This window comes from Periplaneta americana, chromosome 6 (genome assembly GCF_040183065.1).
Source record: "Periplaneta americana isolate PAMFEO1 chromosome 6, P.americana_PAMFEO1_priV1, whole genome shotgun sequence".
Lineage (NCBI taxonomy): Eukaryota > Metazoa > Arthropoda > Insecta > Blattodea > Blattidae > Periplaneta > Periplaneta americana.
In genome coordinates this window covers 67,576,230-67,590,436 of record NC_091122.1, presented here as the reverse complement: position 1 = coordinate 67,590,436, position 14,207 = coordinate 67,576,230, and positions in this window count along the sequence as shown.

Here is a 14,207-nt window from a genome sequence, read left to right as displayed (position 1 = left end):
CTTGAAAGTATTGAAAATTAGGTCTTTTTATGGTTATGTGCGAACTGACCTGAATTGTGAGATGTGCGAAGACGCGAAAGTATTGATTTTTTCCGAGGCCGAATGTCATTGACCTTGGCACAGAATAAGAATGAACATTAGTCTGATATAACCTGGAAATTGATTTAGAATTGAAAAACGAGATGACAAATTGATTTTATTTGAATATTATTTACAATTAACGCTAATTATTATAGTAACAGAACATAACCTTCTGCGACAGTATTGGATTTCCAGCCTCCGTGACTTTTCGCTAATTGTCTGTCGATTGCATATCCGAGAATAATCGATATAACGGTACAAAGCTGACTTGTGATTGGCTGAAGACCTGTACTTTAATGAGTAGGTGTACTTTAATGACATGCATTAAAGGACTGCTACCAGGTGTATAATTACTACATTTCGGCATGGTCGAGCACAAAGTAATTATCATTATTTACAGACGTGTCCTTGGCGGTTTATCTCGTTTACAGGTAAAATACTTTGAACATCGATTATCTCTAAACGTATATTGGCGGGTTCGTCCTTCTCTTACGGAACGCCTCATTTCATTCAGACGCTAAATAACCTGAGATGTTGATACAGCGTTGTAAAATAACTCACAAAAGATACGAAGTAATTTCTACTCACCCTACTTCTAGGAAGTGACCTCTAACCTGGCGTCATCTACTGATGTGTATTTATAAACAACAAATAATAATAAGTGAAATATTTTAAGAAGAGTCCTTCAACTCGCTTCATAGCGTAGTAGTAAAGCATCTGATTATAAATCGAAAAGTTCTTTGAATCGAATTCCAAAGGCTGCACGTGAGGTAAATTAACATGAAATATATGAAGGTTTCAGAACCATAGAGGGCCAAGCGCCATTTACTAAAACCCTAGAAAACAAGGGTTAAAATGAAGTTTTTATCATAATTCAATGAAAACATATAGCAAGTAATATAAAGTATACTAAATTATGGTAATATAAAGTATACTAAATTATGGTATTCACTTAACTTTAACCCTTGCTTTCTCCGTTTTTAATAAATGGCGCTTGGCCCACTATCGCTCTGAACCCTTCATATGTAATAGATAAAGAAAGTGAGAGAGAAAAAGTAGGGGAGAATGAGGGGAAAGAAGATAAAAGGAAGAAACGATAAAAATATTGTTGTAATTTCTTAAGAAAGACTAAATTAAACTCCACATTTTCAAGCATATCACATTGTCAGTACAAAAGCGGCATATAAATTCGGTTCATACTTTGAAAGATTTAAGATCAAAAGTGTAGAAGAATCTATGTGCATATGCAAAGACAGACTGTTGAACATTTGATTTTTCACTGTCCAGTTTTCGAAAGAAAAAGATACTTTTTAAGATATCATATTTCGGACTGCAATTTAAATTACTGCACACCCCTTTACCATTTACTTAGGAAAAAATGTTGTTATAAACAATTCACAGAGTTCATAACCACGTCTACGCAAGACTGTAGCTATTAAGTGTATGTAAATTATTGATAATATAAAATCCTAACACACTATCTAAAACAAATTATCTCTCTTTGGTACATAATAATAGTAATAACAATAATAACTATGTTTGTATTATGGATTTTACTATTGTTCAGTGTTTTATGACAGTATAAGATATAGTTTGTAACCGTAAGTATTTTTGTTTTTATCTCTTTACTATCGTAAACCATGCATCGAAAATTATCTAATTTATTTCTGCTGTTATCTTTTTTGCTGCTGTTTATTGCTTCAATGTTTCTAATTAAGGTATTTATAGATAATCAAAGCAACTGAATGTCATTTCCGTATTCTTTCCTATTGTTTATTATTACTGCCTATACATTAGGTGTTTAATTTGTAATTAAGTCAATTTTGTGCATTATCTCTTTATTATTGTTTAAAATCATGTATAAATATGCAAATTTATGCTATATTCTTGCAATATCTCTACCCCTTCGTTTATAATTTCTAATTTATGTATTTAACTGAACGTAATTTTTGTATAATATATTTAGTATTGTTTACTGTCTATTAATTAATGTATTCATATTGTAACTATGACTCATTTCTACTACTACTTCTTTAAAATTGTATATTATCTCTACATAATGTATTTCACATGTAACAAACTACAACCCCAATATACCAAAAGGTAAAATAGGTTTTCAATATTTGGATAACAATAATAAATAATGATAAAAGCGACATGTGTGAGGCAACGGGGTATTATGGTTAATTACCGAAAAACTCTTCTGTAAACACGCCTTTATTGCTCTTTGGTGTGCAACAGAAAGAGTTGCAAGCTTTGGGTTAGTTTCTACACAGCTATCGTGTGCAATAAGCCGTTCAATGCCAACCATTATTTAAGTACTCGTGAAAAGTAAGCGAGTTGCTGTTGTCACTAAGGGGATACTGCGGTGAAATTTATATCTCAGAAACCTATGGATATTTTCGTTCCATTTATTTACCACAAACAACTCTCATAGACTTGCTTATGTGTTTAAATTTTCAGAATGAATGGTTAAGAATTGTGCCGTTAAAAAAATATTTTCATATAAATTACATAAAATCTTGGGAATCATTTTGCATGTGTATCTGAAATTGTGATGACACGTTTTCGTGCTCAAAATATAGAGACAACATGGGTCTATGTACTCCTTGATTATTGTTCGTTAACATCACTTTTTTTAGCCAGAAAAAATTTTTATCTTTCATTACAGTACAAATATTCGAATTAAAAATTACATACAATACTAAAATAATCATATCTCCGATCTGATGTTAGCCAGAACAAAATGAATACTTGAGTTATTGCATAACATAATATTGATCGTGTGTGCCGAATTTCATGCATCTAGTCCAAGGCAATAAAGAATAAAATGAATCCCAATATTGAAAAATGAGAAAAATTAAATTTATAGATAATCCAAGTTGAAAGTTTAGTTAGTGATTATCTCATCAGAAATAGCTAGAAGGTTATGTTTTGAAGTCTGACCTTGCTAGAATCCTCCTGAAGCATAACTACATCCTTCCTGCTGCTTAAGGGCTCCTTCTGCTCTTATTTTGGCCATCTTCACCTGTTTTCGGTAGTGATGGAACTTCTGAGTCGAACGTAGGATTCTGTTCCTGACGCGTCTCCTGTCCCGAGCAATACTAGTCTTCATCCCTTGATGACCAGGAGAAACACCAGCTTGCTGAAGAGTTCTTGTCATAGTTTTGCTGTATCCATGATTAAATTCACTGACTGCAATGGCTACAGCTATGTCAATTTTCCTTTTCGATACAAAATTTTCCTTTGGGCACTTGTTCCACACCATGCTGTGGAGACATTCATTAGCATTCTGTGTTTTTCCTCTCATACACCTTTCCAGGAGGTCAGTTGATGCCAGCTTCTGATAAAGAGGAATAATTTTCTCCAAGACAAATGGAGAGATTGATGTGTGAATATGTTGTCGGTGCGTGCCGAGTTGTGTTCCCATAGCCACAGCTTTGTTGTAAAAGCACCAACTTTCAGGGCCAGCAGGGCATTTTGAGTGGAAGGGATTCGCATCAGTTGAGGAACAGTGGTGTAAAGTGGCCAGTACTGCTGTTCTCATTGCTGCAACATCATTAGTGTTTTCTCGTATGGCATTTCCATAATAGCGGGTGAGTTTCTGAATTGTAACATTTGTAAGACTCCCTGGCTTTTTACCTCCCAATTTAAATTCTTTGGCAACTTGTCTCAGCCCTGTACCTAGTCGTTTTGACACATGATTCACACACTCCTCCTTCACCAATTTAATAGGGCCATAAATCTTTAGATTTTGAAGATGGTTGAAAGTTTTGCTGTCGCCACCTGACAACAGGGTGGTGTATCTCAGTCCATAATCTGTAGATCTCTTCCACAGTAACTCTGCAGAAAATGGCTCCATTCCACCAGACGATCCACTATAATTTTGTTGACACTCTGATTTATGACCCAGTTTCCATATACTGAACTCAGGGGAATCAACACCAAGATCTTTTGTAGCTAGTTGACATGCATGGCAGTATTTAGATATTACAGCATAGTCAACAACATAACCAGTGAGAATATCTATTACAAAACCGACACCATACAAGGATGTGTGTCCCCTCTTGTGCCAAGAGCCATCGAAGCTTACACCAATATAAACTGGCTCATTTCTATTGTCATCTGTTATGTTTTTCTCCCTATATACAGTTTTTACCTCTTCCTTAATTGCATGCATTGAATTTTGGGCTAATGTAGTGTTTGTTGCAGTAATAATTTTTAAGTGATCATTGTAAGAAAACAGTGATATACTATTCACATTTAGCACTGCTGAAAACTGTTCAATTGCTGAATGCCCTCTCCCAATATTTGTAAATGCCTGGACTACTCTCCTGTTTATGTCAAATGGTGCCCTAGTCGATGATTCACTATTTACCACTCTATTCGATGTCAATACTGAACTTTTCTCACCGTCACAAGTTGTACATTTCATGGAAATTCTGCAAGCAAAACCTTGGAAATCTCTTGTATGGAAAGCTAGTGTCTTGTTCCCACACATGTCACAAGATATATTATGCAAAAGTTCATCTAAACACTTCAGATTTACTATAACGTAACTTGAAGAATTGTCTGGTTCACAACATACACTATCTACATTGTCTTCCAGGGAACGTAATCTTACATTTGTATCGTCACAGTCACCAAATGGACCTGGTTGTGATGTAGGCATAGTATCTAACACTGGATGTTCCTCTTGAACAGATTCAGCTGTACTTAACACATCACTTTTTTTCCATCTTGCCTGAATCTTTGCCTTAGCCAACTTCTTTTCTTTGCAGTTTTGAAACACCTGCACTTTTAATTGTATGCAGCTTCTTCCTAGGCATTATTAATGATGGTCTACACTAAAAAAACACCCTAACTAAAGTATATCTATTCTACCTAAAATATAATGCGCAATACGAAATAACTAAACTGTATAAATGTAAAAACTAGGAAATAAAAGTTCTAGATTTGAGAACTAAACTAAATTACTTTGCAAAACATATAACCTCCAGACAGAAAATAGCACATGGCAATGTTTGCAAACGGAATGAGTCGCTTTCTGTACTCATATTTTCCACTGCATTTGTTGTGGTCACCATGAAAACATGTTTTCAAAAAAGAGTTTATGAAAGGTTCTAAAAAAATTGAAAGTCGGATTCAAAGATATCTAAGGAATAGTTTGGAACTATTTGAACAACTGCAGTGGCTCAGTAGATAATTAAACACAAAGTTCAAAGTAAAACGTAGAAAATTCCATCCCTAAACTGTGTTCCTACTCCAGGAGGGAGCAGGAGATTTAAAAGGACGGGGGTGTGGCTCTTGAGCAATGCAGGCATTTAAAAATGGCTGTAATAACATGTGTTCGAGTTGCGCAAAGATCACCAAACTTACCACACTTGTTAAAAAGGACATGGAGAATATTTTAATGTAAGAAAAAAAAATTGTTTAACAATAATGGCCATATTTCACCTCAGTACCCCCATTCGTGTGCACGCACCGATTTATAACAACAATTTCACGTTCCCATGCGGAGAAATATGAGTTTGTTTGTGTAAATCATCCAATTGTAAAAATCATCGTTTCTTGCGATAAGAACAACGATTTTTGTTTAAACGTTAACAAAATCTATATATTATTACCGATTGTGCTAATTCTTTCAGAGAGTGTTTAATATACATGATTGAACAGTATTATATCACTGGTTTCGATTTTCCCAACAAACCAAAATCTTTCAAAAAATTTCGTTTTTGCGAGATTTTTAGCAATATAAATATGAATAAAATCCACAAATCCCGTCGCATATGTCTAATATGTTAAAAAAAGTTTAAATTCGTGTGCACGCACCGATTTAAAACAATAATTTCACGTTCGCATGCGGAGGAATATGGGTTTGTTTGTGTAAATCGTCCAATTGTAAAAATCCTCGTTTCTTGCGGTAAAAGCACAATTTTTTGTATAAACGTAATAGAATCTCTAAATTCCAAGAGAATGTGCTAATTCTTTCAGAGAGTGTTTAATATACATGACTGAACAGTATTATATCACTTGTTTCAATTTTCCCCACAAACCAAAATCTTTCAAAAAATTTCGTTTTTGCGAGATTTTTAGCTATATAAATATGAATAAAATCTACAAATCCCGTCGGATTTGTCTAATATCTTATAAATATGTTAAATTCGTGTGCACTCACAGATTTATAACAACAATTTCACGTTCGCATGCGGAGGAATATGGGTTTGTTTGTGTAAATCGTCCAATTGTACAAATCCTCGTTGCTTGCGGTAAAAGCACGATTTTTTGTATAAACGTTAATAAAATCTCTAATTCCAAGCGAATGTGCTAATTCTGTCGGAGAGTGTTTAATATACATGACTGAACAGTATTATATCACTTTTCTCAATTTTCCTCACAAACCAAAATCTTTCAAAAAATTTCCTTTTTCCGAGATTTTTAGCTTTATAAATATGAATAAAATCTACAAATCCCGTCGGATTTGTCTAATATTATAATTATGTTAAATTCGTGTGCACACACCGATTTATCACTACAATTTCACGTTCGCTTGCGGAGGAATATGGGTTTGTTTGTGTAAATCGTCCAATTGTAAAAGTCGTCGTTTCTTGCGGTAAAAGCACGATTTTTTGTATAAACGTTAATAAAATCTCTCAATTCCAAGCGATTTTGCTAATTTTTTCAGAGAGTGTTTAATATACATGATTGAACAGTATTATATCACTTGTTTCAATTTTCCCCACAAACCAAAATCTTTCAAAAAATTTCGTTTTTGCGATATTTTTAGCTATATAAATATATGAATAAAATCTACAAATCCCGTCGGATTTGTCTAATATCTTAAAAAATTTTAAATTCGTGTGCACGCACCGATTTATCACAACAGTTTCACGTTGGCATGCGGAGGAATATGGGCTTGTTGTGTAAATCGTCCAATTGTAAAAATCGTCGTTTCTTGCGGTAAAAGCACGATTTTTTGTATAAACGTTAATAAAATCTCTCAATTCCAAGCGATTTTGCTAATTCTATCAGAGAGTGTTTAATATACATGATTGAAAAGTATTATATCACTTGTTTCGATTTTCCCCACAAACCAGAAATTTAAAAAAAATTCGTTTTTGCGAGATTTTTAGCTATATAAATATGAATAAAATCTACAAATCCCGTCGGATTTGTCTAATATTTTAAAAATATGTTAAATTCGTGTGCACGTACCGACTTATAACAACAATTTCACGTTCTCATGCGAAGGAATATGGGTTTGTTTGTGTAAGTCGTAAAATTGTAAAAATCGACGTTTCTTGCGGTAAAAACAACGATTTTTGTATAAACGATAATTAAATCTCTATATTCCAACCGATTGTGCTAATTCTTTCGGAGAGTGTTTAATATACATGAATGAATAGTATTATATCACTGGTTTCGATTTTACCCATTAACTAAAATCTTTCAAAAAATTTCGTTTTTGCGAGGAGTTTAGTTATATAAATATGAATAAAATTTAAAAATCCCGTCGGATTTGTCTAATATTTAAAAAAAATGTTAAATTCGTGTGCACGCACCGATTTATAACAACAATTTCACGTTCGCATGCGGAGGAATATGTGTTTGTTTGTGTAAATCGTCCAATTGTAAAAATCCTCGTTTCTTGCGGTAAAAGCACGATTTTTTGTATAAACGTTAATATAATCTCTAACTTCCAAGCGAATGTGCTAATTCTTTCAGAAAGTGTCTAATATACATGACTGAACAGTATTAAATAACTTCTTTCAATTTTCCCCACAAACCAAAATCTTTCAAAAAATTTCGTTTTTCCGAGATATTTAGCTATATAAATAAGAAAAAAATCTACAAATCCCGTCGGATCTGTCTAATTTCTTAAAAAAATTTTAAATTCGTGTGCACGCACCGATTTATAATAACAATTTCACGTTCGCAAGCGAAGGAATTTGGGTTTGTTTGTGTAAGTCGTCCAATTGTAAAAATCGCCGTTTCTTGAGATAAAAACAACGATTTGTGTATAAACGTTAATAAAATCTCTCAATTCCAAGCGATTTTGCTAATTCTTTCAGAGAGTGTTTAATATACATGATTGAACAGTATTATATCACTTGTTTTGATTTTCCCTACAAACCAAAATCTTTAAAAAAATTTCGTTTTTCCGAGATTTTTAGCTATATAAATATCAATAAAATCTACAAATCCCGTCGGATTTGTCTCATATGTTACAAAAATGTTAAATTCGTGTGCACGCACCGATTTATAACAACAAATTCACGTTCGCATGCGAAGGAATATGGGTTTGTTTGTGTAAGTCGTCCAATTGTAAAAATCGTCGTTTCTTGCTGTAAAAACAATGATTTTTGTATAACCGTTAATAAAATCTCTATATTCCAACCGATTGTGCTAATTCTTTCAGAGAGTGTTTAATTTACATGATCGAACAGTATTATTTCACTGGTTTCGATTTTCCCCATAAAACAAAATCTTTCAAAAAATTTCGTTTTTGCGAGATTTTTAGCTATATAAATATTAATAAAATCTACAAATCCCCTCAGATTTGTCTAATAACATAAAATAATGTTAAATTCGTGTGCACGCACCGATTTATAACAACAATTTCACGTTCCCATGCGGAGGAATATGTGTTTGTTTGTGTAAATTGTCCAATTGTAAAAATCATCGTTTCTTGCGGTAAAAGCACGATTTTTTGTTTAAACGTTATTAAAATCTCTCAATTCCAAGCGATTTTGCTAATTTTTTCAGAGATTGTTTAATATACATGATTGAACAGTATTATATCACTTGTTTCGATTTTCCCCACAAACCAGAATGTTTCAAAAAATTTCGTTTTTCCGAGATATTTAGCTATATAAATATCAATAAAATCGAAAAATCCCGTCGGATTTGTCTAATATCTTACAAAAATGTTAAATTCGTGTGCACGCACCGATTTATCACAACAATTTCACGTTCGCATGCGGAGGAATATGGGTTTGTTTGTGTAAATCGTCCAATTGTAAAAATCCTCGTTTCTTGCGGTAAAAGAACGATTTTTTTGTACAAACGTTAATAAAATCTCTAAATTCCAAGCGAATGTACTAATTCTTTCAGAGAGTGTTTAATATACTTGGCTGAACAGTATTATATCACTTGTTTCAATTTTCCCCACAAACCAAAATCTTTAAAAAAAATTTCGTTTTTGCGAGCTTTTAGCTATATAAATATGAATAAAACCTACAAATCCCGTCGGATTTGTCTAATATCTTTAAAAAATGTTAAATTCGTGTGCACGTACCGATTTATAACAACAATTTCACGTTCTCATGCGAAGGAATATGGGTTTGTTTGTGTAAGTCGTCCAATTGTAAAAATCGTCGTTTCTTGCGGTAAAAACGATTTTTGTATAAACGTTAATAAAATCTCTATATTCCAACCGATTGTGCTAATTCTTTCGGAGAGTGTTTAATATACATGATTGAACAGTATTATATCACTGGTTTCGATTTTTCCCATTAACTAAAATCTTTCAAAAATTTCGTTTTTGCGAGGTGTTTAGTTATATAAATATGAATAAAGTCTACAAATCCCGTCGGATTTGTCTAATATGTAAAAAAATGTTAAATTCGTGTGCACGCACCGATTTATAACAACAATTTCACGTTCGCATGCGGAGGAATATGTGTTTGTTTGTGTAAATCGTCCAATTGTAAAAATCCTCGTTTCTTGCGGTAAAAGCACGATTTTTTGTATAAACGTTAATATAATCTCTAAATTCCAAGCGAATGTGCTAATTCTTTCAGAAAGTATCTAATATACATGACTGAATAGTATTATATCACTTGTTTCAATTTTCCCCACAAACCAAAATCTTTCAAAAAATTTCGTTTTTCCGAGATATTTAGCTATATAAATAGGAATAAAATCTACAAATCCCGTCGGATCTGTCTAATATCTTAACCTTCGGACTACCAAGCGGGGTCAGAGGAGACCCCACTGCAAATTTTTTTATTATTTTCATATGAAAACATTATCTGTGCACGTTGATACTTCTTGTTATTATCAGATTTGTTTATCGCTTCATGTCTGTCGTGTTGGTTACATAAATGTTCCATCTCTAAGAGAATAATATTTATTTTTATACAGTGGGGTCTCTGTTGACCCCTCTTGGTAGTTTGTGTTGTACAAAACTTTTGTCACCAGTTTATTTTCTTTGCCTATTGTTGTTGTTGGTAAGCCTTTCAGGCATCTTAAATTGTTTGTCCATTGTTGTTGGGAATTTGTTTTCACTTTTTGTTCAGTAGATTATTGGTTTAGATTGAGTTGTACACGATTACTCCTCTTGATACATAAAAATGTCAGGAAGGAAAATATATAAATCCATGGCGCTACAGCTCTTTGCAGAGCCAAGACCGACCAGCCAACTGCTGGCTTCACGTCCACATGCCGAAGCAGAGGTGGACAATCATCCAACCAGAATGGAGGTATCGTGTGATTAGCACGATGATCCACCCAGCCGTTACAGCTGGTTTGCGAAACTGAATTTTCACTACCTATTGTAGCTCCCCAAATGTATCACGATGCTGGGTGAGCACCGGTCCCATACACTGAGAAAATGTCTTCCCCCATGAGGACTCGAACCAGCGCTTATTCCATAACGGAAGTCCTAGGCGGGATGCCTTACACCATGACACCATGGCGCAGGACAGGAAAATATATGACGTAGGCCTACATAATCAGGAACATGGTTTTGAAATGACTCATATGATACAGAGTGAGAATGAGAGTGAAAATGAAGAAATATTTTATCTGTCAGAATTAGAAGAGACTAATAGAAGTGGTTGAAGAAGTAGCAGATGAAATAGAAAATAGTGATACTGATGATGATGTTGGTGAAGATGAAAATGATGATATGCAGATTTATGAAAATTATACGAGTAAATATGGAATGTCTTGGTCTAAAAGTCCACCAAAAGCCACGCGACGAACAGTTCAAAATATTGTTGGCGTGCCTCCGACATGTGCATCTCAGAGAATTCAGACAATGAATGATGCTTTCAAGATATTTTTTTGGTGATAGTATTTGAAAACTTATAGTAGACTGTACTAATAAGGCACAGGATTTTCATGAAGAATGAAATACAGAGAGTCCAGACAAACAGAGACAATGGCTGCCAACAGAAGGCGATGTAATGTAAGCATTTTTGATAACCATGAGTGCTTTGAAAGCTAAACGGGAGTCATAGAGTCCTTATGAACTACAACTCCCATGTACAAAAGAGACATATTTCTTGCTGCAATATCTCGAACTCTATTTTTGCATTTATCGACATTCATCAGATTTGATGACACTAGTACAAGAGATGAAAAGAGGCGAAATGATAAACTGGCTGATATCAGAGATATCTTCAGTTTGTTTGTCGCCCACTAAGTCCATCTACTGTAAGATGTGAATTAGGATTGTAGCTCAACAACTTGTTACTTTCCAAGGACGCTGCCCTTTCATTATTTATATGAAGTCGAAAACTGGTAAGTATGAAATGAAAATTTGGGCCCTGGTTGATGTAGAATCAAGTTATGCAATAAACTTATAGGTGTACACTGGAAAAGAAGGGGCTGCTCCTGAAAAAATCAGTGTCAAAGAGTAGGTTTGTCCTAACCAGCTGCCTACAAGGACGATACGGCATTACGACGTATTCTTTCTTACAACTATTCCACTTGAAAGTGAACTTTACAAGAAATATTTGACACTGTATGGAACAATGAGAAAGAATAGGCAAGGAATATCCAAGGTATTTTTGCCTAGCCCTAAAAGGGGGGTGTCGATACTATGGACAAAATACTTACATTCAATGTCCTGCGTCTCCCTATGGAGAGCGCCATTTTGACCTATTTGCGGCCAAGGCATTCACTTCTCTCCAGTTCTTCCCTAGATTTTGGGCTTCTTCTTGAACAAACCCCACCACGTTATCCTGGGTTTTCTCTTCTCTTACTCCCCTGTGTCCAACCCACCACCATTTTCTTCTTTTTATCTCCAGATCAATGGGCTTCTGTTGCATCTTCTTCCAAAGTAATGTATTGGAAATGACGTTCGGCCACCATACCTTCAATATGTTTTGTAAACAACTATTCACAAATGTTTGGAATTTATGAGTGAGGTATTTTGTCACTTTCCATGTCTCACTGCCATAGAGAAGAACTGAATTTACGTTACTCTCAAACAAGCGCAGTCTATCGACAAAATGGTAAATGAATATTCTGTGAATACAAGCACAAGACGATGAACTTGTATCTTACTCCTGAACATTGTCGACATTGGGGGTCTCAATCCTTATTTAGTATGGAAGGCGAAGAATCCTCATCTTCAGTCAAGTTCTACGCATGGAAGAAGGAAATTCCTGTTCCAATTTAGGAACGAGTCGATCATTCCGAAAATGAAACGACGACTTCATCATCCCACAGGATTTCATAAACCAGCAATAAGTGCAATAAGATATCTTGTTCCTTAGCCAGAAACTATGGGAAAAGATGGTGAACTCCCAATCAAGCTATGAAAAAAAAAGCCAATGTCAGTTGTGACTTAGAAAACTGACAGATATGCTAGTGAATCCTATGAAATGTGTAAAAAAAACTGCATGTGCGAAAGCTATATAAAGAAAATAACCAAAACAATGTGTTTTCCATGCAGTGAAACTGTGAAGTAGACTTCGTATGTGAAATCTGTTGCATAAATTTCTTCTGTTCAGTTTACACCCTATTTATTTTTTTGTGAATATTTTTGCTTTTATTGTCGAAAGTATATCTGCCCTAAATTAGTTTGAACTTTTAATTTGAAATCACGGAAGAAATTGTGAAAAACTTGAATGCATGAATTCAAAATAAGAAAAGTGTAGGCTACTAGAGAAGAAAATTTCAGTTAGGTTAGAGTACAATTGGACTTACATTGTTTCCGAATTCATTCTTTAAATATGTTGTATTTTCAAAATGCACTATATTTATAATTTTCTATAAGTATTTTATTACATAGTATTTTCATTGTTCTTTATCCAGCAATTTCTCCTCGGGGTCTTGTCTGACCCCGCTTGGTAGTTGGTGTTGGGCTTAGAGCTTGGTAGTCTGAAGGTTAAAAAAAATGTTAAATTCGTGTGCACGCACCGATTTATAACAACAATTTCACGTTCGCATGTGAAGGAATTTGGGTTTGCTTGTGTAAGTCGTACAATTGTAAAAATCGTCGTTTCTTGAGGTAAAAACAACGATTTTTGTATAAACGTTAATAAAATCTCTCAATTCCAAGCGATTTTGCTAATTCTTTCAGAGAGTGTTTAATATACATGATTGAACAGTATCATATCACTTGTTTCGATTTTCCCCACAAACCAAAATCTTTCAAAACTTTCGTTTTTGCGAGATTTTTAGCTATATAAACATGAATAAAATCTGAAAATCCCGTCGGATTTGTGTAATATGTTAAAAATATGTTAAAATCGTGTGCACGCACCGATTTATAACAACAATTTCACGTTCGCATGCGAAGCAATATGGGTTTCTTTGTGTAAGCCCTCCAATTGTAAAAATCGTCGTTTCTTGCGGTAAAAACAACGATTTTTGTATGAACGTTAATAAAATCTCTGTATTCCGACCGATTGTGCTAATTCTTTCAGAGAGAGTTTAATATACAATATTAAACAGTATTATAACACTGGTTTCGATGTTCCCAAAAAACATAAATATTTTAAAAAAATTTGGTTTTTGAGAGATTTTTAGCTATACAAATATGAATAAAATCTACAAATCCCGTCGGATTTGTCTAATATCTTAAAAATACGTCAAATTCGTGTGCACGCACCGATTTATAACAACAATTTAACGTTCGAATGCGAAGGTATATGGTTTGTTTGTGTAAGTCGTCCAATTGTAAAAATCGTCGTTTCTAGCGGTAAAAACGAATTTTTGTATAAACGTTAATAAAATCTCTAAATTCCAAGCGAATATGCTAATTCTTTCAGAGAGTGTTTAATATACATGACTGAACAGTATTACATCACTTGTTTCGATTTGCCCCACAAAAAAAAAAACCTTTCTAAAAATTTCGTTTTTCCGAGATATTTAGCTATATATATATG